Below are 25,468 nucleotides of genomic sequence, written 5' to 3'. Positions count from 1 at the left end.
AATTATGTATATTTTCAGTTTGAGAGCCTACATTTTCAGTTTTGAGAGCCTAATCTACTGCATAAACTCTGGCTGGATGCTGTGCTGTATGCCACTAGCAGGGCTCAAGGCTGTAAGGCAAAAATGCCCACCGCCTCTTTCTTTTTTCCTACCTGTCTCTGACCCTCTCTCAGGCTTCAGCAGTTATGTACCTCAGAGTCAACTTCACACCAGTGGGGAAAAAGATCCTTCTTTGAACAGTTTTGCCATCTGTGAGATCTGTTTATAAGTCATTTACCTCTGCTGTTCTAAACTCATCAGCTGTTATGCACATGGATAATTTTATGGACTGGGCTATATCCTTGAATGGGTAGAGACACACTCTGACAGTTAAGCTATGTAAATGCCAAGCTGTTTGCAACAAGAAGGCTTTAGCCTTTAAGATTTTCTGGCAGGCACTGTGCTAAATGGATGCTTTTTTATTGTTCTCTGCACATGCCCTCCATTTTATTCAACATCCTACTTGCCCCAGTTTATAAATGTTCACCTGGTATAGTGGTGGATACACCTCACTCAGGAGCCAAGTGAATGTGGCACAGGAGCCTTTGGATTATGGAACACTAATGAGCCCAGGTGCAACTGGAACAAACCCAGAAGCTATGGGTGGACACAAGGAAAATGAAAGAGTGGGAAAATTCTTGTTTACGGCCCTGTTGTTACTATTCATGTGCAGAGAGAAACAATATGTGTCTGTGACAATTGCGTTGGTGTTTATCAGCAAGGCAAGTGTTTTTAAAAATATTAAAAAATGGCATTTCCTGTTCATAAAATCATATAAATTCTATCTAGTTTTTATGGTATATGTAATTATGTTTTGGATTTGATACAATATACAAAAGTATGATTAAATCTTTTCCTGTTTTATTTCATTCTATCATCCATGATAAGGTGGCATCCCTGAACTGAAAAGCCCTATTCATTAATAAATAGTCCAATATTTTCAATAACTGCTTTGAAAAAGATGGGTTTTATGCAAACACTGAAGCAAAAGCTTCAATAGAATTTCCTTTCCCTGCAAATAGAATAGTCGTCTTTGGAGTTTGCAGTCTCCACTCAGCGCACACCTTTTCCACAAAGCTGTGTTACCTCCTGCAGAGCTTTGGTCTCAGGACCTGCCTTTCATCAGTTGTTCTCTGCTCTGCATTTATCTTTCCTTCCTGTACTGACAACACAGAGCTAGACCACCCCCTCCAGAGGCAAACCCAACATCTATAGGATGAATGTCTAGCTGGGGTCACCCTGCACGGTGCTCCCAGCATCTCTCCAGGCAGGGTGGTCCAAGCAAGGGTCTATATTTTTATTCCTGCCTGTTTGTGCCTATTTGTAAGACTGGAGATCGGCAGGCTTCAGGGAAAAGATAGTGCAGCTTCAGTTTGCTGTTTCCTAGGAGATTCAGTCTAGAGCAATGAGAGCTGCTGAGCCTCTTTGGAAATCCTGATCCCTGACTGAACCAGACCTGCTCACACAGGGTTCCCCCTTAGAAAGCCTGTCACTGCTGGGGCTGCCTTTAGGGCATGCCTTGGTGCTCAGTGTATCCTGCTGAGACAGCTGAATTCTTCAGGCATGGACCAGGGACTACTCAGGACAGAGAATAGCAGACGAATTCCAGAAGAAGACAGAAACAGTAACTCTATCTTGTGGTAAAGATGCAGCTAGAGCTGAGCCATACTTGGTCTGTCTTAGAAAAGTATTAGAAATGGCCCAATAAAACTTGCTAATCTTACCTTAGCTGTATATGAAGATTAAGGACACCTTTTGTATTATATTTAAGAATATGGAGATGAATGAAAAAGATAGAATGGCCTTTGAATTAGCAAGTGGATTGCATCTAACTGAAATTTGAGCTTGTCAAAAGCAATTGTTTTAGCACATAATATACTTGGACTCTGTGCATGGAAAATAACTGCATATTGGTAATAAAAGGAAGATTAGCACAAGATCATAGTGTGTGAACTACAAAAATTTTTCTAAAGTAAAAATAAATCATTGGCTGTAATTCCTCAATAATCAGAACTGGACCTGATGTTATGGAAAATATCAGCAATATTTGAATACAAGTTATAGGAAAGCATTAATATTTTTTCAAGAAATACAAATGTACCAGACATTGACAATATGGAAGATGATCAGAATATCACATGGGAAGAAATGGATAAGCTTTAGAACTGGGACAGGGTATGTGATTTAATTAGTTTGAAATGCGAGGTAATGAACACGGGGAGCAATGAGAATTTCTTCAATCAGAAGGCCCACTGGTTGAAACAAGAAGACTTAGGGGTATTAGTCAGTCAAAGAATTATTATGCACCACCAAGGTGCATGTAGCAGTAAAAAATGGAAATACAATTCTCAGATGTATTCAGTGAGGCTTTTGCAAAACGAAAGCATTAAGTATTAATTATAAGTTGCACTGTTGAGACATTATCTGGTATGGAGTTTAGAATTCCAGTCATAAAACCTCAACAAGTTAAACTCCTAATGGAGCAGGTGAAGAGAGGAAAAGAGTTAATAGCAGTGCTGTAGGAACAGCAAGCCGGTTTTGTGGCCAAATCTTATCAAAATTTTTAATGTCATGAAATAAAAAATCAAGAGTACTTTTGGTCTATTTGTATAAAGATATGATAAAAGCAGATAAAAGAAGAAGAATGCCCATTAAAGGTAAGGGACAATTTTGACCTAAATAGGACATAATAAATGTGGCATCAAAAATGGAAAAAAAGATGTTCTACAAAAATCTTAGTAATAGAAGTAGTGGTGGCAGAAAACCTTAATTAGTTTAAATCCTGAATGTTATCAGTAAAAAGGACTTGATAATGAGATTGATTATGATGAAAGAAAGCTGGATATAAAAAAGTGTCCCAGAGCAAGAGAATTCATGTTGAAATTGGAAAATGAAGCCAAAAAAGATCTGGTTTTACTAAGACCTACCTTGTCCTTATGCATATAGACCTGGTGTGTTAAAACCAAAGCCATATTTACCTGGACAAAGCAGTAAACAATGAACAATGAGACTAAAACTTGCAGAAGACTAAGTAAAGAAAGGATAAAAATTCTAAAGAAATTATCCAATGGGAAATTTTCACTATGGTTTGCTATGTGCACATCAGTGACATGTACAATTGTATACCTGTATGTAGATCTCCCACTATGCTGTTTTACCAACCTAAGCTAATTCTTAGGGGGGTGGACATCACCCCTTATCCAGGGACTGGCTGCCTGGTCTGAGGGCTAGCTCATAGTGTCTGTCTGTCCATGTTCACACTTTGCTGGCCTGGCTGAGGCACAGTGGTCTGTGACCATACTGGGCAGGACACTGCTCCATGCCTGCTCTGCTGCTACCCAACCTCCTGGATCCCCTTCCCCTGCAAGTGGTCCTGTTAGCAACCCTGACACTAAACTACTTTCATAATCTGGTATTACTTCATCGAGGGGAAAGACATTTTCTTTTCTGGGAACCTAGGAAGACTTTGCTGTTCTTTTTTAATCTGTAAATCCAGTTTTGATCAGTGTTGAGGGGCATCAGAAGGGCTGATGAGCAAGGAGTCTGGATCTGGCTAGGATATGCAGAAAAGCCCAGGAGTTGGGAAGCACTCTGGAAGTCTCTCTGGCAACTGCCTGCCAGGTCAATACTTGATTGACTTGATGTCAATTGACCCATAAAATATCTAAGCACATGAAATCCAGATGGTTTCTTCTGAGCATGCAATCTGAACGAGTTAGGATCACTGGAGACACATGCACTTCACAACACAATATGCTGAAGCTCTCCCCGGCATGCAGAAGTGCTGAAAACAATCTGAGTGCTGATAAAGGGCTGGTGGATATATCAGGGTTAGCAGAGAGCACTGCAATTCCTCTACAGTCCCAGGAGCTGCGATGGTGAGCGTCTTGTGTGTTTTAAATTTTGCTTTGAATGTTCCACATAGGTTTACTTGGTCTAGTCTCCCCTGCAATAGCACTCTTATTTCAGCAAAAGCAGAACAGAAATAATTCACATTCGTGGGTAATTTTGCTCTGTGCTGTTGCACAAAAGAGGGAAAAGGAATTAATTTTCATTCGCACCAACCAATGCTTGAGACCAATGAACTTAAAACAAAGAATTTTTTTGCTTCCTCTCTTTCTCTTTTCCCTCCTGGAGTGTAATAAAAGAAATTTTATTTGTGCAAATAAACAGTGTATTGCTATAGCACTTGCCCGGTCCAAAGCTTTTTCAGAGCGCCATTTTTTTCCCCCACTGAAGATCTACATGATAATTCTGGTACTGTATTAGAGATGCCACAGAATTCCTGTATGTGGACTACAATAATGGGTTCCACATAAACCAAAGAAACTCTAAGAATGAAGGAAATGTTTTAGTGCATTCTCCAAAAGCAAAGTCTCTTCTAAATTAAAAGTTACTGAGGTGTCAGCAAAGTAACTTTTAGAAATCAATGTAAAAGTTTTTCGGAATTCACACTTAGCATGTGAGTATATTCTTCTGTACTTACTTGAATGCAACTGATCATATGTTAGTACTTGATTTATGTTAATGAAGATGGTAATTGGATGATAGTGAAAAAGAGAAAGGGGAACCAACATGAAAATGCTGCAGGGGAAGCAAAAGATCAAGAGGGTTGGATCCATTTCCTGTTAAGTTCCTCAGGAGTGTTTCCACTGATTTCACTGAGCTTTAGCGCTTGTCCTTAGTGGAATAAAAGATATTGAGGTTCATTAACGGCTTTTATTAAATAAAACTTATTACCATAAAAAGTACAGTCCCACTTTCCACAGAGCTATGTGGAAAGAGAAAGCAGGAATTATTTGAAGGTTGTTGGGACGATTTTGTTTGGGATTTTGTCTGTTGGGTGAGTTTTTGTGGTTTTGTTGTTTTTTTTTTTTTTTTCTTTGATTGCATGCTTGCATGTTTGGTTTTGTTTTAATTTGTTTTAATTTGTTTTAATGCAAATACTTCAAAACCAAAGCTCTTTTTCCTCAGAACTGCAGAAATGCCTGTTTTGCAGAGGGTCATTTGCTTTATTTACCTGATTGAGAATAAGAGGCTATGAAGTTCCCATGAGCTGAAGGAAGGACACAAGTTGTGTTTCTACCTCCTGGACCTGATTTCATAGTTAATAAGTTCCATGACACATTACTTGATTATCAGCATGGGTGTGGGTGTGATCTGGAGCAGCCCTGAGTGCAAAGGACAGGGGAGCCATTCCATTAGCAGGAAGAGATCTTCCTAGCTGCAGGGATGCTGACTTTCCCTTTTCACTTCCCCTCATGGCCAGAGAACAGACAGTTTGACTCATTTCATACACTAGTATAGACATGCCCAGTGAGTTCTGAAAACTGTTTTGCCATTTAGAAGGCTTTTCTGCATTCTTGGTACCAAAGCTCCTGCTTGTTTTTAAATTGGCGTAACATTAATCATTTCAGGATAGCAAATGCTTTGCCAGAACTGAAGGTAGCGTCCCCTGATACAGCACTGATTATTTATTTTGAATAATTTTCAACATCGCTTCTTCTGTCTTCTGTTATGTCAGCCCTTCCAGTGTCATTTTTCTAATAAATTAATTTATTATTTTGAATTCACAGAAGTAAAATATGAATAAGGTAAAATGAAGCAGACAAACAAACAAACAAGAAAGAATGAAAATTGAAAATTGTTTGGGAATACATTTTGAAGTAAATGGATTTTAAAATACCCTCTTGGTTGCTTGAAAAGCAGTGACAACCCCAATATCTAACAAATACAGAGCAATTCACGTTGTAAAATAACAGTGGAGTTTTTATATCTTCTAGATTCATGGGTGGAAAGGGGGATCTGCATGATGGGGAGTTTCAGGGTGTGAAGAGAGGGACTCTGACCTGATATTACCTCTCATATTACATGGTGAGTCATCCTAACGCAGAGAGTGTAACTACTTGGCTTTTGGCTTGAGGTTTACAACACAAAGGCCTCAGAGACAAGGATTTCTTCTGGCTTTAGAGTAATTTTCACTTTGTCTTTGTATACATCCACATACAACTTTGATTAAGTAAGAAGTGAAAAGTAGTTTCTGAGGGTGCACCTACTTTTGTCTCCTTGACTTCACCTTATTCCTCAAAACCTTGGCTTTAGGCAGATACATAGCACACACTGCAGTTTTGTAAGGCAATGATCCAGTGCACTGCTGGATGACCTTGGCTCCCACTGGAGTCAGGGGTCCCATACATACAGCACAGCACTAATGCCCATGAGCAGTCTGAATACAGAGGAATACACACACGATAGGATCAGCCCCATGGAGCCCCTTGACTTTGCAGGGATAGGGAGCAATTGGCCTCAACTAAGCCCTGAAGGCCTGGAGTTGTTGACATTGCCACTGATAATACACTGCCTGTGTATGGAAGGGAGGACAGGGAGGGAGGGAGGGAGGACAGGGAGGGAGGGAGGGAGGGAGGGAGGACAGGGAGGGAGGGAGGGAGGGAGGAGGGAGGAAGGAAGGAAGGAAGGAAGGAAGGAAGGAAGGAAGGAAGGAAGGAAGGAAGGAAGGAAGGAAGGAAGGAAGGAAGGAAGGAAGGAAGGAAGGAAGGAAGGAAGGAAGGAAGGAAGGAAGGAAGGAAGGAAGGAAGGAAGGAAGGAAGGAAGGAAGGAAGGAAGGAAGGAAGGAAGGAAGGAAGGAAGGAAGGAAGGAAGGAAGGAAGGAAGGAAGGAAGGAAGGAAGGAAGGAAGGAAGGAAGGAAGGAAGGAAGGAAGGAAGGAAGGAAGGAAGGAAGGAAGGAAGGAAGGAAGGAAGGAAGGAAGGAAGGAAGGAAGGAAGGAAGGAAGGAAGGCAGGCTTAGGGCTTCAGAACATCATGACCATAGAAGAAATGACTGTCCATTACCTATTCCCCCCAAGGGAATAAGGCTGCAGAAAGGCCATAAAGCTGCCCTCCTCTTGCAGAAGCTAAAGCTACAGCTGTGCAATCCAGCTCAGACAAGTGTTCTCAGGTCCCATTTCAAGAGAAGCAGACAATGATAAATTGAATGAAGCAGGCAAATTGCTGAGAGAGAATTATGGGTGAAACAACGTGCAGTGGGGCAGAATAGTCCTGCAGCTCTCTCTGCTTTGTCTCCTTTTTCCAGCAGCTGGACTTGAGGAAGAATGTGACTTAGGTCTCAGTAGAGATAGTAAAGGCTGAGCATTATTTGCACTAATGTTTTTAAACTTCTTTCTCATTCTCTCTTTTTTTATTTTAGTTGACCTGAGCCTCAAATTCTCAAAGATCCTTTTAGTATCTGCAGAAAATAAGCAAAGCACATACACTTATATTAGTATAGATGAAAGCCATTTCTTTGGATTTTTATTTGTTACCTTTTTGTAGATATTATTTTTTCATTTATTTTCTCTTTTAATCCTGTTTTGTTTCACTTGGCAGCTGCAGCAATAGTTTCTAGCTTCTGGCAAGGAAAACAGATGAGCAAATATTCTCTGTCTTGAAGTTAAATGCATTGCTGCAGCAAAAGGCCTCTCCAGCTTTCCAGCTACCATGAATCCTGAGCCTACTCTTAAGCTGGTAAGTCAGCAGCCATGCCAGCATATCACATTGCCAGAATTGTTCAATCAGGCCAGTCTATATTGATTTATTTTTAAATGTATTCAGCATCAGTTCCTCTGTTTTCTGTCAGTTAGCGATACTGTCACTGCTTTGATTCACCACCCCTTCTACTGCAAATCCTATGAACACATTATCAAGCAGCCAGTGCACCTTGGTTTTGAGGCTGACAATACAGGATCAATGTCCCAGGGGTTCAACCCTGAATTTCAATAATTCAATTAAATTCCTTGAATACTGGATTCAGCCAGATCAATTCCACATTGCTTGCATGTTCACGTACAAGACATTCTCCACAGAGAACCTGCATATAGTCCCCTTGTCGGTGTATAACAAAAGGAAAAGAGAAGATATTGAACTGGAGGAAAGATAATCAAGCATTGAACCTGCTGAGCCTAACAGTAGAAAACTATTCAGGAGAATTCTGCAGCAGCTGAAGCCACTGGAGGATACTCTATGTAAAATTGGGGTCCTATTAAAAATGTATAAACATATCCAGGATTAGGTTTTAAAGCTATTGCTATAGGTATGAAATGAGCTTAACTTAGAACTCCTGGGCTCCCTCTAGGCTCATTTACAACTAACCAAGGGAAAAAATAAACTCTTTTATTGCTTGAATAATTCTATGCTACCTATAACAGTAGTTAATAGTTAATAAGGATTTATGCCTCTCATAACTAAAAGGTGTATCTAGATTCTACAAGTGGATATATACAGATGCTAAAAATTCATCACCCATACTTTATTCACAAACAATATAGGAAGAAAGAAGAAGAAAGAAAGCGTCTATGCAAGCCACAGTTTGTGACTCCATAGAAAGATTCTTTAAAGAATGCCCAATCTTCCAGACCTAGCTTCAGACATCTGTGGATCTGTTCCTTTGGATGCAGAAGCCTACAATACAGTGCCCTCCATCATGCATGGTACCCTGCATGAATTCAGGCCAGGTGTAGGTGCAAAAACCTTCCTCCCACCTTAGATTAGCAGCAGCTGCAAATCTATAACTTCAGGATGTGCTGCCTAGTGATAAATGCTCCTCCTTAATCTGCAGCTGAAAGTTTCTTGGGACCCTCATTACTTCTTGGTGGGTGTTTGCATAACATCCAGAATGAGAAGTTATGGTTTTATTTTAAGCTGCTGCCCTTGTGTAATGGAAGAAGGTAAAATAGCAGTAATTGATGGTAATAACTCTGTGAAATCAACTTCCCAAACAACAGAAAGTCCGCCATGACTAGATGTTCTATATGTTTTGGAGAGGATATTTGCTCTAATGGTGTAATGCACTGGCAACTTTTCATTTACCACTAAGGGACAAGTCAGTCCTCTTTAAAAAAATTTACTGGGAACTCAATTAAGAACAAATTCCAATTGTTTCCTATTAAGCATTATGATTATTGAACACTTAAGCAAAGCATCAAATAATAATAATAATAATGTTCTGTGATAAATGATCCATATAGGACATAGCATAATAATACCCTGGAAAATAGTCATTTATAGGACTTCCAGTATCAATAGCCAACCTTGGAATAGCCAGCAACAGAAACAAAAGATCACTTTAATTTTTAAAGGAGAACTTTTTTTTAATAAACTACAGCCATTTCAATTTCATAGGTTAAGTTCCTTCATGACTATTCTATTTCTTATTCATTTATTTCTTATAGTAGCAGACAGAGACCTATTCTGAGCTATTTCACAAACACTTAGAAGCCCCCCAAAATTATTTTTATAAAACATAAATGAGGATCAATGAAAGCTGTAAAGTATAGAGGTTGGAGTGCTTGCCATTATGAGAAGGGTAAAACCATTTACATAAACAAAATAAGCAGTGTTGTGTAAAATGAACTGTGTAATAGTTTCAACTTAAAATTTTATTAACATGATGAAAGGGAGTAGGATAAATAGATGGGTATTTTGTTATTTAAAAAAAATAATAAATTCTTATTCCTTTTGTTGACTTATTCTCAAACCAGGGTGAAATTTTCATTGACTATATCTCTAGGGTCACCATTTTAATATCTTTTGACAGTGAGTACCTTCCCTCTGACTAGCTGGCTTGTGTAGGATAAGCCTCCCTTCTATACTCTATTTCACCATACAGGTTTTTTCTTTCATTTCAATCATCTTATTTGTATCCCACAAACTGAAGTGTAATGTTAATGCTAGTAATAATACTTGTTTGAATGCAATTCCAGGATCAGTCCCCTACTATACCAGCACGGTGATGGTTCATTATACAAATATGCCTGTGACTCAAAATGTTGTCCTTTGTGGCTGAAGCAGAGCTAATCCAATTAATTTGTTCATGAAAGACAAGCTGGTTTTAAAACAGGGTCTAGCACAAAGAGGAAAGGACAGTTTTTTATTAACTTTCTCCCTTGTCTCAAGACATATTTATTGCTTTCTGCTCAAGCAGAAATAATAAAAACCTAAGAGTACAACAACTTGCATGAAAAATCTTTCAGCTCTTGTGCATGTAAATAGATTGGGCTTTTGATTGAAAATACTCTATGCATTTCTTAAGGCTTAAACTTTAAAATGCCTAATTTGGAAAGATACCAGTATGTGCAAAATAGTGACTTTCATAATACATGGCAGCAACATTATTAATTAAAGCAGAGGACACTGCAAGGATATGCCAAAGCAAAATAACCTTCAGCTAGCAGAAACAGACTGAGCTATAGGTCAATTTTATTGTGTTATAGAGCAGATACTGTTTTTCACATTGTGTCACCAGAGATACCAGTGAGATACTCAAGGCAGGTTTTTGCTAAACAGAGAGCCCACCTAGAAAGCCTCAGTCATCACATATAGAAATTGTGTGATGGATCAAGGATATTTTATCTTACTCCATTATAAACACTCTTACCAGTGATGATGGCCTTTATGTGTCTCTGAAATAAAAGTTGAACCCAGCAAAATGGAGTAAAAGGGTGAGTGTACAGTTACATGGCGCAGAGGCAACATATATTAGCAATTGCTCTGCTGGGAGAGCTGTGAAGTTGAGCTGCAAGCTCACAGTCATAGAAGATAATTTCCTGGGTGCTGAACACGTACTCTGGCTGGGCTGAAAACTTCCAGGAGGATGCTGCTGGTGAAAGTGCTTTTTCTTGGTCCTAAAAATAAAGACATGTTTGTCTGAGTGTGTGGCAGAAATTTCTTTCCCTCCCTGTTATGACACTAATAGTCATTAGCAGGTTTAAAAAGCTTTACCTACTCTAGCAAGGTAGGAGACAGGAAGGTAGCTGCCTCAGTATATACTAGTTCAGGATTTGGAGTTGTATTCCCAAAAGTATTATTGCATTCAGAGATGGGGTCATGCTCAGAGAGTTTTATTGTCTGTCTAAAACAGCTGCTTTGAGAAGTATTTGTCCAGTTATGAGCAAACTGGCTTCTCTAAGACTTGTCCTCCTTGACCTTTATATATTGCAGCTATAAACAGGACAGAGCTTCTGGCTTTATTTGCCACAGGTACACTGAAGTTCAAATGCTTAGAAAATTTTCATCAGGCAGAATCTGCACTTGTGTTGAGAACACATTTCTGTCACACAAACAGGCTGTCCTGAGTTGTTCTGTGGCTCCAACTCATGATGCAGTCCAGTCTGGAATGTTGCTAATTAGCAGTTGCTGGAAACATTGATTGATTGGCTGATACATGGCTTTCAGGGAGAGTGTGTGCAAGCCCACAGCGCAGCCTGAAGTATGTAAGGTTCTTCTGTCTGGACCATGATGTGGATCAGGTTGCTTTCTTATTATGAGCTTTTCACCTGTATTGGGTATGTTAAGTAAATATCATCAAAGATAATCCAATTGTAATACTGTAGACTACTGTGTGAATAGCCCAGATCTTCTTGATTTGGAGATAATAACAGAAAAATAAAACTCTAGAGATCATTAGATTGCCTAAACTCTGATTTTGAAAATAAAAGGAAACGAGGTAACATTCTAACAATAAAATTATTTACAGGTTTTCACAAGTCATAACCAGAAACATGGCAACAGTGTGGAAGTTGAGGGATACATGAGATACACAAACCTCTGGCTTTTCTCTGTGATTGTGCCACTTTTACTTGATGACTGATTGAGAAGTTGCTCACCTATTGCAGGTGGCCACAGCTACACATCTTGTAGGGGACCACCTCTTGTGGGGACCTCTTCAATACCTGTGCATATTCTCCCTTGCTTGGCTGAGCTCAGTGTGTTTTGGATGAAGTGCACAGAAGCAACAATACTGTACATACTGTGCAAAATGTTTATCCAACCCTACAACATCCCTGTGTAGACTCAGTCCTGCACGTGATTCTCTCCCTTTGTGTTCTGACCTGTGTCACTTACTTTTCACTTACACTGCTGGCTGAGGGTCATCAACCACAGGTGACTGGACATTCATTTTCTCAGTGCCTCAACAGCAGCAAACTTGTCCAAATTATACAGCAATCCATTTTCCAGCAAATGCATCCCCTTCTCTCCTTCTGGGGCCCGGTTGTGCTTAAATCTATTCCCTCTGCTACTAGCCTTGTTTAGAACTGCAGAGATGAATATTGAGGTGTAAAAAGTTGAGAAATATTTAAATGGTTATCCTGGTATATCCCATCAGCATTAGTGAAGTAATCTTGTTTTATATTTCAAGGAAGCTACTTTCCCCTTGGTTCATTGTAGGCATCTTTTTTCTCTCTTTCTATTTTTTCATCTATAGTGATATCTTAGATCATTCATGTACAGATTTTTGTGAGCATCTTTTCTGTAAATACTTTTTCCTGGATCTATAAGTTTGAGTGGAGTGAAGAATATATTTTACAGGAGGTAGGGCTTTCAAGTAACAGAGGTTCTACCATGTTTTGAAATAAATTCTTCTACCAATTGCTAGCTTTATTGTTAAAAAATCACTAATTGCTACTCTAAATTTGTCTAGATTAACTTCATCATTGTTTGCTAGCCAGGAATTTTTCCCTGACATACACAGCGATCAAATCAACTGAAAACATTTCCCATGTACATTAACAGGACTCAACTTTAGGCTTCTAGAAAAAGTGAGATTTTCCAGGTCTTAGGCAGCTATTTTACATCTTCACTAAACATTTCCAATTTATAAACATCCTCTTTTGCAGCCAACAGAATTTTTTTGCTATATTATTAATATTATTATTGGTTATATACAGCGGAATAAGTAGTTTGTACTTCTCAGTTTTATTTTTTTAATTTCTGAATATCCTTGGCTGAACATTTCTGAATGCAGCTTGGTTTTTTTTTGTTTTACCAGGAGATCATGTTGGAAACACTGTCTATTTATCACTTCAAAAGCAGCACTTTTTCAAAACCATTCCTTCCTTCATCTCTGACCTAAATTCCATTTTCACAGATGCTTGTCCTTAAATTCAATTGCTTTAGAAAGGATAATGCTCAGATGGTCTCATCTCGATAAGTGAACTTGATTGCTCTGTCAAACTGACCTGTCCTTATCCTAATTTACCCCTTTACTCCTTTTGTGTAATCTGTAGACCTTACCATTAATGATGTTTTCTTCCAGATCATTGATAACAATATTGACTAGTATGGAGGCAAGAAGAGATCATGGTAAGATGTGACTAAAAATATTCCTATTAGGTGATGATTATCAGCCAGTTTTAATTCATTGAATATATATATATACCACAATGAATTTTTTTGGTAATATATCAAATTTATTATTTAGAATGTGATGAACTTCTGTGTCAAATTATGTACTCTTTATCATATTTGTGGTCTAAAGGAACATAGTTCCTGTCAGTGAGATCTGTTTCCAATTAAGCTCTATTGATTAGCATTAAAGGTACTATGGTTTCTTTTTCATCCATATATCCACCCATCTATTAATGTTCCCCAGTATGATTTTGTGGGGTTATATCTCCAAGAAGCTGATTCTCACTTGAGATTACTTTCCCTTAGGTGAGTTTTCAGGGGAGGAGTAGAGTGTGAGGGGAAGTAAGAACTGGGTAGAAAGGTTACATGACAGTGTATCCAGCACGCTGCCTTATTTTCATTTTGCTCCTCGGTGAGTTGTTTTGTTTGTTTGCTTTGTTGTGGGTTTCTTTGGTTGGTTGGAATTTTTTCCCGTTAAATGTTTTGTGGCTGTGGTGTTCTGAACTGGGACATCTGTGGCATTTCAGGATTTTTTTCAATAATTTTTCTAATTCGCAATAGCCCACAAGAGTAGGTACATCAGTACATGTGAATAGGAACCAATTTGCAAGGGAGTAATTATTCTTGAGGTGCTGTGAGCTATATCATAGAGGTTTCATAGCTTAATGAAAACATTCAGTTCCTCTGCATAATTTTGCCACCTTCCCACTCCCAATTAGCAATAAATATTACAGCCTCCTGTAGGTTTTCTTTAGTAAACAATCTATAAGAAAACTGAATTTGAGTAGTATTTTAGGAATTTATTATAGACACTTTATGGTACAAACATTCCATTTTAAAGACCTTTTTTCCCCCAGCTGCCCAGCTCTTAATAATCTGGCCCCAAACACCACGTCAAAATGACATTTCTGGCTTAGGAAAGCCAAGAGCCACATATTGCTGGAGGCTGAGAAAGCATCATTGTATGCTTGACCTATTTTACTCCTTTCTATTGGCATCTGTTGCTGGCCATTGTTGGAGATGAACTGTTGGGTATTTGGTTTAGCCCAGTTTATTTTCCTAGCAGTCTACATTTCCCCAATAATTAATACATATTCTTTAGGGGTACTAGCATATTAACTTCAACTTGGCTGCACAAGTTTTTAAGCCCTGATCATTCAGGCTAAGCACAACATTGTAGCACTAAGGTAAATGGCTGCATGTTGCATGTATTCCCTTTTTCTGCTGCTACAAATGTAGTGTTCATTAAATACAGAAACACCCTACTTGTATTGCATGTTTCAGAAATCCATCTAATCTCAAATATAATCAAAATCTTTTCATATTTCCACCATGCAGAATAGCTGTCATTTTTTCTGTATGTATATTTTCAGAGAACAACAAAGTGGTTTTGGGATAAAAAGAACCACATTAAAGGTAGGGAAAATTATAGAAGATGTTATTTTGTATTAATGGAAGGTATCATTAGCTTACATATTTCTTAGAATGCAACCTGAATAAAACCCATGCTATTGAGTTAAAAACAACTGATTTTGTTCAGTTTAAATTACTTGCTGGTGGATGTGTACATGAGTGCAGTGATACCCTAGGCCCATGGTTTGAGGACACTTCCATGTGTCACCTAGTGAGACAATTGTCATGAAATTCAAGTCACAACAAAGCAGACCTTGAGAAAATTCAGATGAAGAAAGGCTTCAATTTGGCTGTTTAATATTTTTGTTTTCAGTAGCAGTAAACCCATCTGGTACAGTTCACTGTTTTTGGCTACAGCCATCTGAAAACTGAAGCAAATTTAGTATAAGTTAAATGGATCTATAATTGCATAAATCAAATAATCTAAATTCTATGTTCTATGTCACTTGATTGGAGATATGCAAGCCATCAAGATACAAACACACTCAGCAGGAAAAAAGCACCAAATCAATGGAGCACACTTTAAAGGAAATGTAGCAGAGTCACTATCTCATAGTCCTTTGCAGCCCATACTATTGGCTTATAATAATACCTTTAGTACTCAGGCATACTGATGTAAGAGTGTAACATTGCCATGGCTCTGTAGGTACCCAGACAGGTGGGCACTGACAAAAAGAGAAGTCTTAACACAGCAGTAGAAACCACAGCCATGCAGTGAAATTGCTTTGTCAGTAATTTTGACTATTCCCTTTAGAGAAAGGAACATGTTATATTCATTCTTTCCAGTTCCTCTCAATTTTTTTTTCAGTATGCTGCTTCGGAATCAAAACATTTCCAGTTTCTACACTCTACCTTCAAAAGGAAGAGTGGAAAATACAGCTGGACATTCAAACCTGCCTCTCATGCACATTGAAAGTTCCAGCAGAACGGTTTCTGCACAATATAAGGATGTGGTTTATGCCTCTACTCTCCTGCTTTGCACTGGCAAGCATGCTCTGCTGTCCTTCCTTTCATGCAAACTGTAATCTATACAAAATTCTCTGTTTTCATATTGGTAACTGAGGTACCTGTTTACTTCAAGCTTAGAAGAAAGAAAAATAAACAATAGAAGTCCATGAATATGAAAGATTGCACACAGGCTTATTTTCCTTCCTAGAAGCCTCATACAGAGTTAAAATTGCGGCAGCCTGGCAAGAGGACAAGAATTTTTAGCTGTGCTTAATGTAATTAAAGCCAGTCAGACACAGACATGAGGTGGCTGTCCTGCAAATTGTTATGCACATTGATAATTACAGAATTTTATATTAATATATGTCTGTGTTTGTATCAATCCTACAAGCTGCTTCACTGAAGCCAGTGTGGATCTATTTGTATGACGAGGGCTCAGCTCTGCAGGTCCAGGGAGAAAGAATTGTGCTGTATCTTTTATTGATGGGAACTGTGAGACATCTTTGTAATTTTAAAATAGTCTTTGGAAGAAAAGCAGAATCTATCACTAGACAATACAAATCTCTTTTCTACTTTCTTTTCTTTTCTTTCAATCTTTCCCTCATCTCCAAGGCAGCAGGAGGAATCTTAATTTGGTACACCACAAAAAAGAATATTTAGAATCTGGACACAGAGGTTATTTCCTGCTTCTGTACCCATTGCAGAATGAATCAGGTTGGAAGGGACCACAGGAGGTGGACACAGAGGTTATTTCCTGCTTCTGTACCCATTGCAGAATGAATCAGGTTGGAAGGGACCACAGGAGGTCATCTGGTCCAACCTCTCTGTTCAAGCAGGACCATCCCAGAGCACACGGCATGGGATTGCAGCCAGATGGTTCCTGGATATCTCCAGTGAGAGAGACTCCTCAACCTCTCTGGGAAATTTTTTTCAGGGCATGGTCACGTGCACAGTGAAGAAGTTCCTTCTCATACTCAGGTGGAACTTCCTGTGCATCAGTTTCTGCCCTTGTCCTGCTGCTTGGTACCACCAAAAAAATCTGGCTTCGTCCTCTTGGCACCCTGCTTTCAGATACTGATAGATATTGATGAGATACCCTCTGAGTCATCTCTTCTTGGTGCTGAACAGGTCCAGCTCCCTCAGCCTTTCCTCACAGGAGAGATGCTCCAGTCCCTTATTCCTCTCTGTAGCCCTATACCAGACCTGCTCCAGGAGCTCCATGTACTGAAGAGCCCAGAACAGGACACAGCACTCCAGATGTGGCCATAGCAGGGCTGAGTAGAGGGGCAGGATTCCCTCCCTTAGCCTGCTGGCAATGCTATACCTAAAATAAGAAATTCTTATTCATGTCTCAGAAAACAAAGAAATACTTTGTCAAAAATTTTACTTCAAAGTAAAAAAAAAAAGAAAAAATCAAGAGATTCCGGTTATGCTGCAAAAGGGAACTTGGCTCCCTGTTACTGGTAGGGCAGTGTCAAAAGCATGGCTTCTTTTACACTAAGCAGTAATTTTGTAGTCAAAAAACTACAATAAAGCAAAAATTTAATAATTAACCCTCCTCCAGCTTAAGCACTCTAAGATTCTTTTCTTCACATATTTTGGAGTTTTTTTGCCTTTGGATCATCACTTCCTTACTTGTAGAGTAGCTCAACTTTGTCTAGAAAAGAGATAGAAACTATTTATATATGTAGAAGTACCTTACATATCAAGCAGAGTTTCAACACTCTTTAATAAAAAGCTTAAATAAACCTGTCTCACTTTTAAGACAAATTTTGCAGTGAAAAACAGTGCTCTCTTATGTGTCTGGGTGGTTTTACTTTCCTTTTGGTTCTCAATGTTTGCTTCCTTCTCGAAAATATTGTGATGTTAAATTTACTTCGCAATCAGCTATAAAAGTATGTTATTACTGAATAGAAAGAACAATTCCAGAAATGAAAATTTTAAACTGAAAGTGGTAATGTTTGCTTTGAGTTGCAGTAATTCACTTGTGGGAGAAAAAAAAAATCTGAGCTCTATGTCAAATTCTGGTATTCACATTTAATAAATCACATAAGAGCTACAAGTTAATAATTATAAATTCTAATTTTTAAATTAATCCAAAGATTGTTTAGCTGTTTGCATAATGTGTATCAAATCACTTAGGGACCTGGTCCCTGACCATGCAATGCTAAAGTGTTATATTTAATAATCAGAAAGACAATGAAATCCAACAATTTGTCTTGTGTTTCAAAGAACTCCTGTTGCTTAGTGGTCAAATGCAAAGTTTTAGATTATATCTTTTAAACAGCCTTTTGCTGAAAGACTTAAACTCTTATATGGCTAGAATAAAGGCTAGATAGATACTGCTCCCAGGCAAAAGAGAAGGCAAAAGAGGAAGAAAACAGCAGAAAAAACCAGAGCACCTGCATTGCAAATGCTTACATGAGAATCCAAATAGACATACAAAGTATCTGGGCTTAGATAACTTTCAGAAACAATTGTAGGGCTTCAGTAGTTTTATGGGTTCTCTGTTAGTCTCTTACTCTTGAAGAGTGGCATCACTAGTGAATGGTGCCACTTTTTGCATAAAAATGTTCTTGAGTAATCAGGTTTTGTCATTTCACCAGTGAGGATTTATAAAAAGCAATGATACTAAAAATTGCAGTGTTTCCACAGAGCTTCAGTCACCTCTAAGCGTAACTGAAATCTAAGAGACAAAGCACCTTTGAGAACATAGTCTTACAATCCAGAATTGGAAGCAAAAAGATTTGATACTGAAGTATCAAATTTCTTGGACATTTCTGACAGGTTTAGCCCATTAGTTAAATGCTAATAATATTAAAAGTAGGGGGGGAAGGTTGTCTTTTTAAAATGTTTTTTATTATTAATCTCCATTTATCTGCTATACTGAAAGATTTAAAACAAGGGAGCAAACAAGCAGTGCCTGAAGACAGATTCCAAAGTATTTTCCATTAACTTAAATGGGACTTGGTGGAATTTAGAACTTAAAGTCAGACTGTTTCATTAGTATGATACCATGGTTCTATGAACTTAAATTTAAACTTGCACTTATGAAAGTGTTGTCTCAGATACTAAGTTTACATTTTAAGGTATTTCTGTGAGTAAAGACACAAGATTAAGATAATTAGCCGGCATATATCTTTCTCACCAAGTAGCTGGGCTAAGCAATCTTTTAAGGTTTTTCCTACAGGAGAAATGTGTTGATTATTTTTTCTTTTAACAAATGGTCAAATATGAGAATTTAGTTAACTGAAGTGTTATCACCAATTTTAGACCTTTTTGTCTCTACATCTTCTTAGTGCAAAACATTTTACTTAACCCAAAGGAAGAATTAGTAGGCAGTGATGTTGCAAGACTGAGATGTAGACTAATTTCTACCATATGGTGTTTTTGTCTTTATCACCATCTTTGGAACAAAGGGTAGAACTTCCTAACTTGTTTGGGTTTTTTGAGAAGATTTAAATGGCTGACTTAAATCCTATAAGTTCTGTTATTTTTTCCCTTTTTTTTTTTCTTTGGTAGCTTTCACATATTGAGCACTGCATAAAAGACCCATTTGTAATTATGTGTAACCTTTGTAAAGCCTCTGGGTAAGGTCTACTCATTAATCTTTAATCTGACTAGCCCTGGGGGTGGTGAAATTGGTGCAGCCATGTATTAGAGACCCAGAGACCACGGACTAGAGGTACAAAAGGGATAAGTAAATGATAGTATGAAAGGAAAGTGAACAAAACTAAAAGGGATAGCATGATATTATGGTACATGCCAGACAGTAGTAAGGACAAGGGAATGCAAATTGCTATAGATAAAAATCAAAAAATAAAGGAGGCAGTGCCTTTTTCAAAACAAAACCTATTTAATGTTCTCATTTCTTAGTCAAGCACAGATAGTCTTCACTAAATTAGGCCTCAAACATTGCAGTAATCATACAGCACAGACCCAGGGTTAGTTTTTAATAGTGAGCCCCTATTTATCTTTTGTTTATCTGTTTAGTGAACAAGCTGCCTCACAGTAACTGTGAAAGGTGCAAGTTATAATATCTCAGTATGTCTCAGCAGAAAACAACACCTGGACAAGTGTCAAGCTGTAACTAAGGGAAAAATCCTGTCCCTGGCCACCAGGCTGTGAAGAACACTTGGCTGCTGGGCAGCTGCTCTGTGCTGATCCTGGCCCTCTGTGGGCTCACAATGCAGGTGATCATCAAGGGTATGAGATGTGAGGCATTTTTGGGAAAGGTGACAGGGCCAGGATTCAAAACATTAGCTCTGATGAGGCTTTATGGCTTTTCCAACACCTTGATAGAGAATTCTTTGAAATTGCGAAAGCTATTCTCTTTGCTGTCCCTAAAGGACAAGGTCCTGTCATCTTTTTGACTGCATGTTGAGAAAAGTGTCTAATTTAAAATTCATTAATTATTTCATTAAATACAGGTTTCATTTGGTACAGATTTCATTGTGTACAGGTCTGTCCATTTGATTAGACACTTGCCTTGGCATCCTTCTTGGTCTGATCTCCTCTGACCAGTCTCTAATGTGCTGTCATTAAGTGGTGATTTTTTCCCAGTTTCCTACAAAAATCCTCATCATCCTGTTGAGATATTTAGACTTGGCTTCAGGGATTGGGTTCCCTTGAAAGAAAATTTCATTTTATGCTTCTGTAATCCTTCAGTGCGTTACTGAATACAGCAAGACTCTCGTGCATTCATAAATTGATAACATTATAACCAGTAAGTTATAATCTTCTGCACTGGGTAAGGATGGCGTAGGATAAAAAACTCAAGCATTATCAACTTTTGGGTTTTTATGTGCACTTTCAGAACAAGTGATGATTACTTTCCAGATGGGTAAAGCTGTTTTTATCAAGGGGTTATATGAGAATCTCATTTTTCATCATAAATAAAAATTAATTTTTAAAAGAGCTAGCCTTTATGTTTTCAGAAAAGTGATGCAGCTGTTCAGAAGACCCAGCATGGTTGTCCGTACCTCTGCCCCTGTGCATGAAAGGAAAAGTCACAATGATGGGCATGTAGTGATAGGACAAGGGGAATGGCTTTAAATTGACAGAGGATAGGTTCAGATAGGATGTCACGGAAAAATTCTTTACTGTGAGGGTGGTGAGGCACTGTCACAAGTTGCCCAAAGAAGTTGTGGATGCCCCATCCCTAGAAGTGTTTTAGGGCAGGTTGAATGGAGCTTCAAGCAATCTGGTCTACTGGAACTGGATGATCCCTAGGACTCCTTCCAACCCAAACCACTCTATGATTCTATGATCCCATGATCTCCAGCATACTTGAGTTGTAATTTTGACAGTCTTTGCTTAAGGAAGGTCATATGCTCAGTGAGGTAGAGGCCTGTTAGGAACTAATTCTATATTTGAATATGCATCTAGGTGACTCATTAACTCTTCAAAGTTGATGTATATCAGGAATTTTATTTTAAATTCTCAATGAAGATAAAATACACTCTAAAGGGGAAAAATTGTAAAGGGAAATGTGTTCCCACTGTACATCTCTATGTGTTTATCTAGCTAATTATGTAAGTATGGGAAAGTAGAAAAAAGTTTGTAAAAAAATAAAGAAGAAAATAATCATAATGTTGAAAAGAATGCATCTTCATTTGCCTTCTCAAGAGCAAATACTATAATTGCAAATACAACTAAAGCTCCTTTTAAAAATGCAACAGAAATGTTAATGAGCTGGTAGAAGGAGACTTCACCAGTTTGCATAGGATGGCCTGACACACAGTGTGGAAATAGTCAGCTTTACCCAAAAAGTACATAGAAAATCGAATAAATCACACTCTTCTGTTTGACAAGAGTAACAAAAAATAAAGGCTTAACATTTTGAATTATTCTCTTTCTGCTTTACTTCTTGCAAGAGGCCTAGGTAACTATAGTAAGGAGACTGAGTACCAAGCGCTACCTTTGTTAATGGTTGAAATAGTCTCTTTGTTTCTTAAATAAATATATAGGTTTTTTTAAGGCCAGCACCCAATATTTTTAAGATCAAGATCTGAAGTGCACATTAGTGAGGCACTCTTATTATAACAAAGTGATGTGAAAAAGTAGAATTATAGGGAAAAAGTAAGATTTTGTCCAGTAATTTTTAAAAATTTCATTAAGGATGCAAACCTCATATACTGAGAAGTATTCAACTTCCTTGGTTTTGAATGAACTCCAAAGTTTGCTGAATGTAGTTACTTTAAATAGTTAAACCAGAATAAAACCAATTTAACAACATAGATAATCATGCCTTGGCTTTTGAAAAGATCAGTGTAAATAGGAATAACCCTTCTTCTCCTTTCTCCCCTTAACCCAGCAGTTTTCATTCCTTAATGAGATAGAGTACATGTGCAGGACCTACTATGCTTATCTTTCTCAGTCCTTCGGGGCTCCCAAGAGGAACTAAATCAAAGCTAATCAAACAAATTCTCACTAAATTTAACAAATAACTAGGAAGCCAGAATAATGGATGCAACCAATATGTGAACTTCAGATATAACTGTAAAACAATTATGGGAAAGAAAAGTAGGTCAGAAAAAAGAAGGCAGAAAATGCTGCGTTTTTAATGCTGTATTTATTAGCTGTCTGGGTCAGCTACTTTATCTCTTTCTAATCATCTGTGTAAATAAGACTAGCAATGTCATATTCTTTCATTCCTGTGCTACACTGACAATTTTCATTGCTTAATGAGATCGAATGTTTCTGGGTTCTACATATGTATACTCATTCTTCTCCACCCTTCAGGGCATCTTCCTTCCCATGATGAAAAAATTGTCAAAGAATAATGAACAGTTTGTAGTGAATTCAGCAAATAAGTATGATATACATGCAGCGCTTTAATAGTTATAATAAAGTTATAATAAAGTTATACTAGAAACATGCAACATAGATCACTGCTTGAGATGCAGAGTGTTACAAATCAGTGCACTGGTCATTTACCCTGGAGTTTACAGTGTTGGCTACTGTTGGATACAGAATATTGGTTTTAATAATGTTTCTTTATTAACACAGTGATAAATACTGTGTTATCTTAAGCAGGAGTAGTCTTTTTATCAATATAAATAATTGCTTATATTGATACATGGTTATATTAATAAATGGTTGTATTGATAAAAGCTTACAGTGGAGACTTTTAAAATGGACAATATGAAGCAAAATATAACAGTACTTGCCTCTGTGCTCTTCCAACTCCCATGCAAAGCAGTTTTCTCATAATTTTCTTATAATTTAATTTCTTGCCTTTCTCAAAGTAGTTATCTTACAGATAGAGCAGCTCCTTTGATTCACAGTCCAAACAATTGAAAAAATAGAAAATACAATCCTAAACAAGAATCTTTTCAAGACTCTGGGGTAATGTTCCTAGAACAAGTTAAGGTCAAGATGATGCTTTATTTGCTTGGAGTGGAAGGGAAGCAGAAGGCAAAATATTTAGACTGAGAGGCAGACTAAAATAACACAGAAAACAAATATCCAGGAGCAGCAAGACTGGAACCACTCAGAGTTGAATATTTCCACGGGGATAAGCATAATGCTTAGGAGAAAGTAGAAGAACTCCTGTCTAAAAGACATGAATATCAGCATTATGGAGATGCTGATATTATCATAGGAATGTTGGTAGTGGGGGGAAGAGAGAAGCTCTTAATCTAGCAGAGTAAACCACATACCTTACAAATCATATAAAATGTGAAAATATAGAGTCATCTTCTTTTTGTTCTAAATATTAATTCCTGGAAAGAGTCTGTAACTCTCTCAAACACATTTGGGGGTATTTTGCTAGGAACAAATACTTCCTACCTTGGAGTTGCCCTTTGTAACCTTCATACAATTACATTTTTATGTTGCAGACATCTTTTCATTAAAAATCTTTCTTAGGAATTTTTCTTTCTGAGAAGCTGAGATGCCTCAGAAACAAAATGTAAACAATGATTATCTGCTGCTGTGGAATGCAGCAGGTGGATCCGTGACTTCTCTTGTGTGGATGTTTGGAATTAATGGCCAATCATGGCACAGCTGTCTCTCTCTCTGTCCGAGCCACAGACCTTTGTTGATTCATTCTTTTCTATTCTTAGCCTAGCCTTCTGATGAGAACTTTTTCTTCTTCTATTATTTTAGTGTAGTTTTAATGTAATGTGTATCTTAGAATAATAAATCAAGCCTTCTGAAATATGGAGTCCAATTTACGTCTCTTCCCTCATCCTAAGACCCCTGTGACCACCGCCACATTTTTACATTTCTTAAACATTGTCATTAAAGGCTGACTAGTTAATTTGACAACTGTCTGGAACATTAATGCCTTTTTGCTGTCCTTAGTCTACATTTTAAAATTTTTTTCGACATTTTTCCATTCACATAGATTAGTTAAATACATAAAAAGAGAATGATTTGTCTCTGATGATGCTAATTAAGTTAATACATATTTCATTATCACATTTTATATGTACCTTTTAAACTGGTTTTACCCACTCACATGCTTAATGACTGTGACTCCTAGATCTTGACCTAAGTTCTCACTCTAGGTTTGCTTTCGTCTGCTTTTTTTATCAAGGTGATGCAGAAATCTGACATCTCCTTGTTAGATTGCTGCCAGTTTCAACTTTACAAGTCCATGTGTGATCTACTGTCCTGCCCTGTGACTGCTTTCACCCCTCCTCTTTTTCTTCTGTCACTGTCACCTCCATCATCACATTCTTGATCACTAAGCTCCATTAATAACCCATTTATTCTCTTTAAGACTTCTTTCTCTGTGGATCTGTACAGGTGTACTACTTCCAAAGGGCTCTGTTTTCCTCATTCAAATAATTTTCAGACTGTAGATTTCATTATGTCTATCTTTAGGAATTGGGCATCTGAGCTAATCCTAGACACCCTAAGGGCTTTCTATAATCATTGAGACAAAAAGGCGTATGCAGAAGCCGACTTACTTCTATCTTAAATGTCTAGTTTAGGTTTAGATTAATTACCCACAAGTAGCACTTACAGGGAGTATTAGCTGATCTTTCTAGACTTGGAAATATCAAATTTCTAGATTTAGAGCATAGGACTTCTACTCCCGGTGGAATTTTGCTCAGTTAATAGCTGTCCAACTTTATCCACGGCTATACTTCTAAAAGTTATGGTAAATATATTTGTTCCAGATTAGCAATATTGTTCCTGTCCCACCTCAGCACAACAATCCTTTTTCTGTAACCATGGGAGGATTTTTTTTGCTGTTATATTTCTTTCTACAATGCACCCTCTGATTTTGACTCCTTGACCATAGATGAGCCAGAATTATGTGTTGCCATGGCTGCAGGGATGACATGAGTTCAGAGAGGTGGAAGACATAACCAGTCAATAATATCTTTCATCCCCTGGGCTTACTCTGGACCTTTGATATCTGGGCAGCTATGACTTATCACAGCAGACTGTGTGGTTTGCAACAGGTGAATTGCTTTGCTATTTAGCACTGATAAATTAAAACAAGATATAATGCATATTAATATTAACATAACCTGTTAAAATTATAAGCTGTTCTGGGCAGTTGAGTGGCCAGGGATGTGGAGAGAAAACTGGTTCAAAGATCACTGGCGCAAAGTCCAGCTGGAGGACAGTCACCATCCTTGTATCCCAGGGGCCAATTTAGATTCTGTTTAACACCTTCATTGATGACCTGGATGATGATGGGATCAAGTATGCTGCCCAGCAAGTTTTCAGAGAACACAGTGCTGGGAGGAGAGGCTGATAGACAATGTGCTTGTAGTCTTATCCAGAGAGACCTACTCACGCTGAAGGAATGGGCAGATGGGAATCTTATGCAGTTCAGCAGTCCTGCAAGGTGAGAGGAAAAGCTCCATGCACCAATACATGCTGTGGGCCCACAGACTGGAGAGCAGTTTTGCAGAATAGGGT

Source organism: Camarhynchus parvulus, chromosome 1 (assembly GCF_901933205.1).
Source record: "Camarhynchus parvulus chromosome 1, STF_HiC, whole genome shotgun sequence".
In the NCBI taxonomy this organism is placed as follows: domain Eukaryota; kingdom Metazoa; phylum Chordata; class Aves; order Passeriformes; family Thraupidae; genus Camarhynchus; species Camarhynchus parvulus.
The sequence above is the reverse complement of the archived record's forward strand: the minus strand, read 5'-3'. Positions refer to the sequence as shown.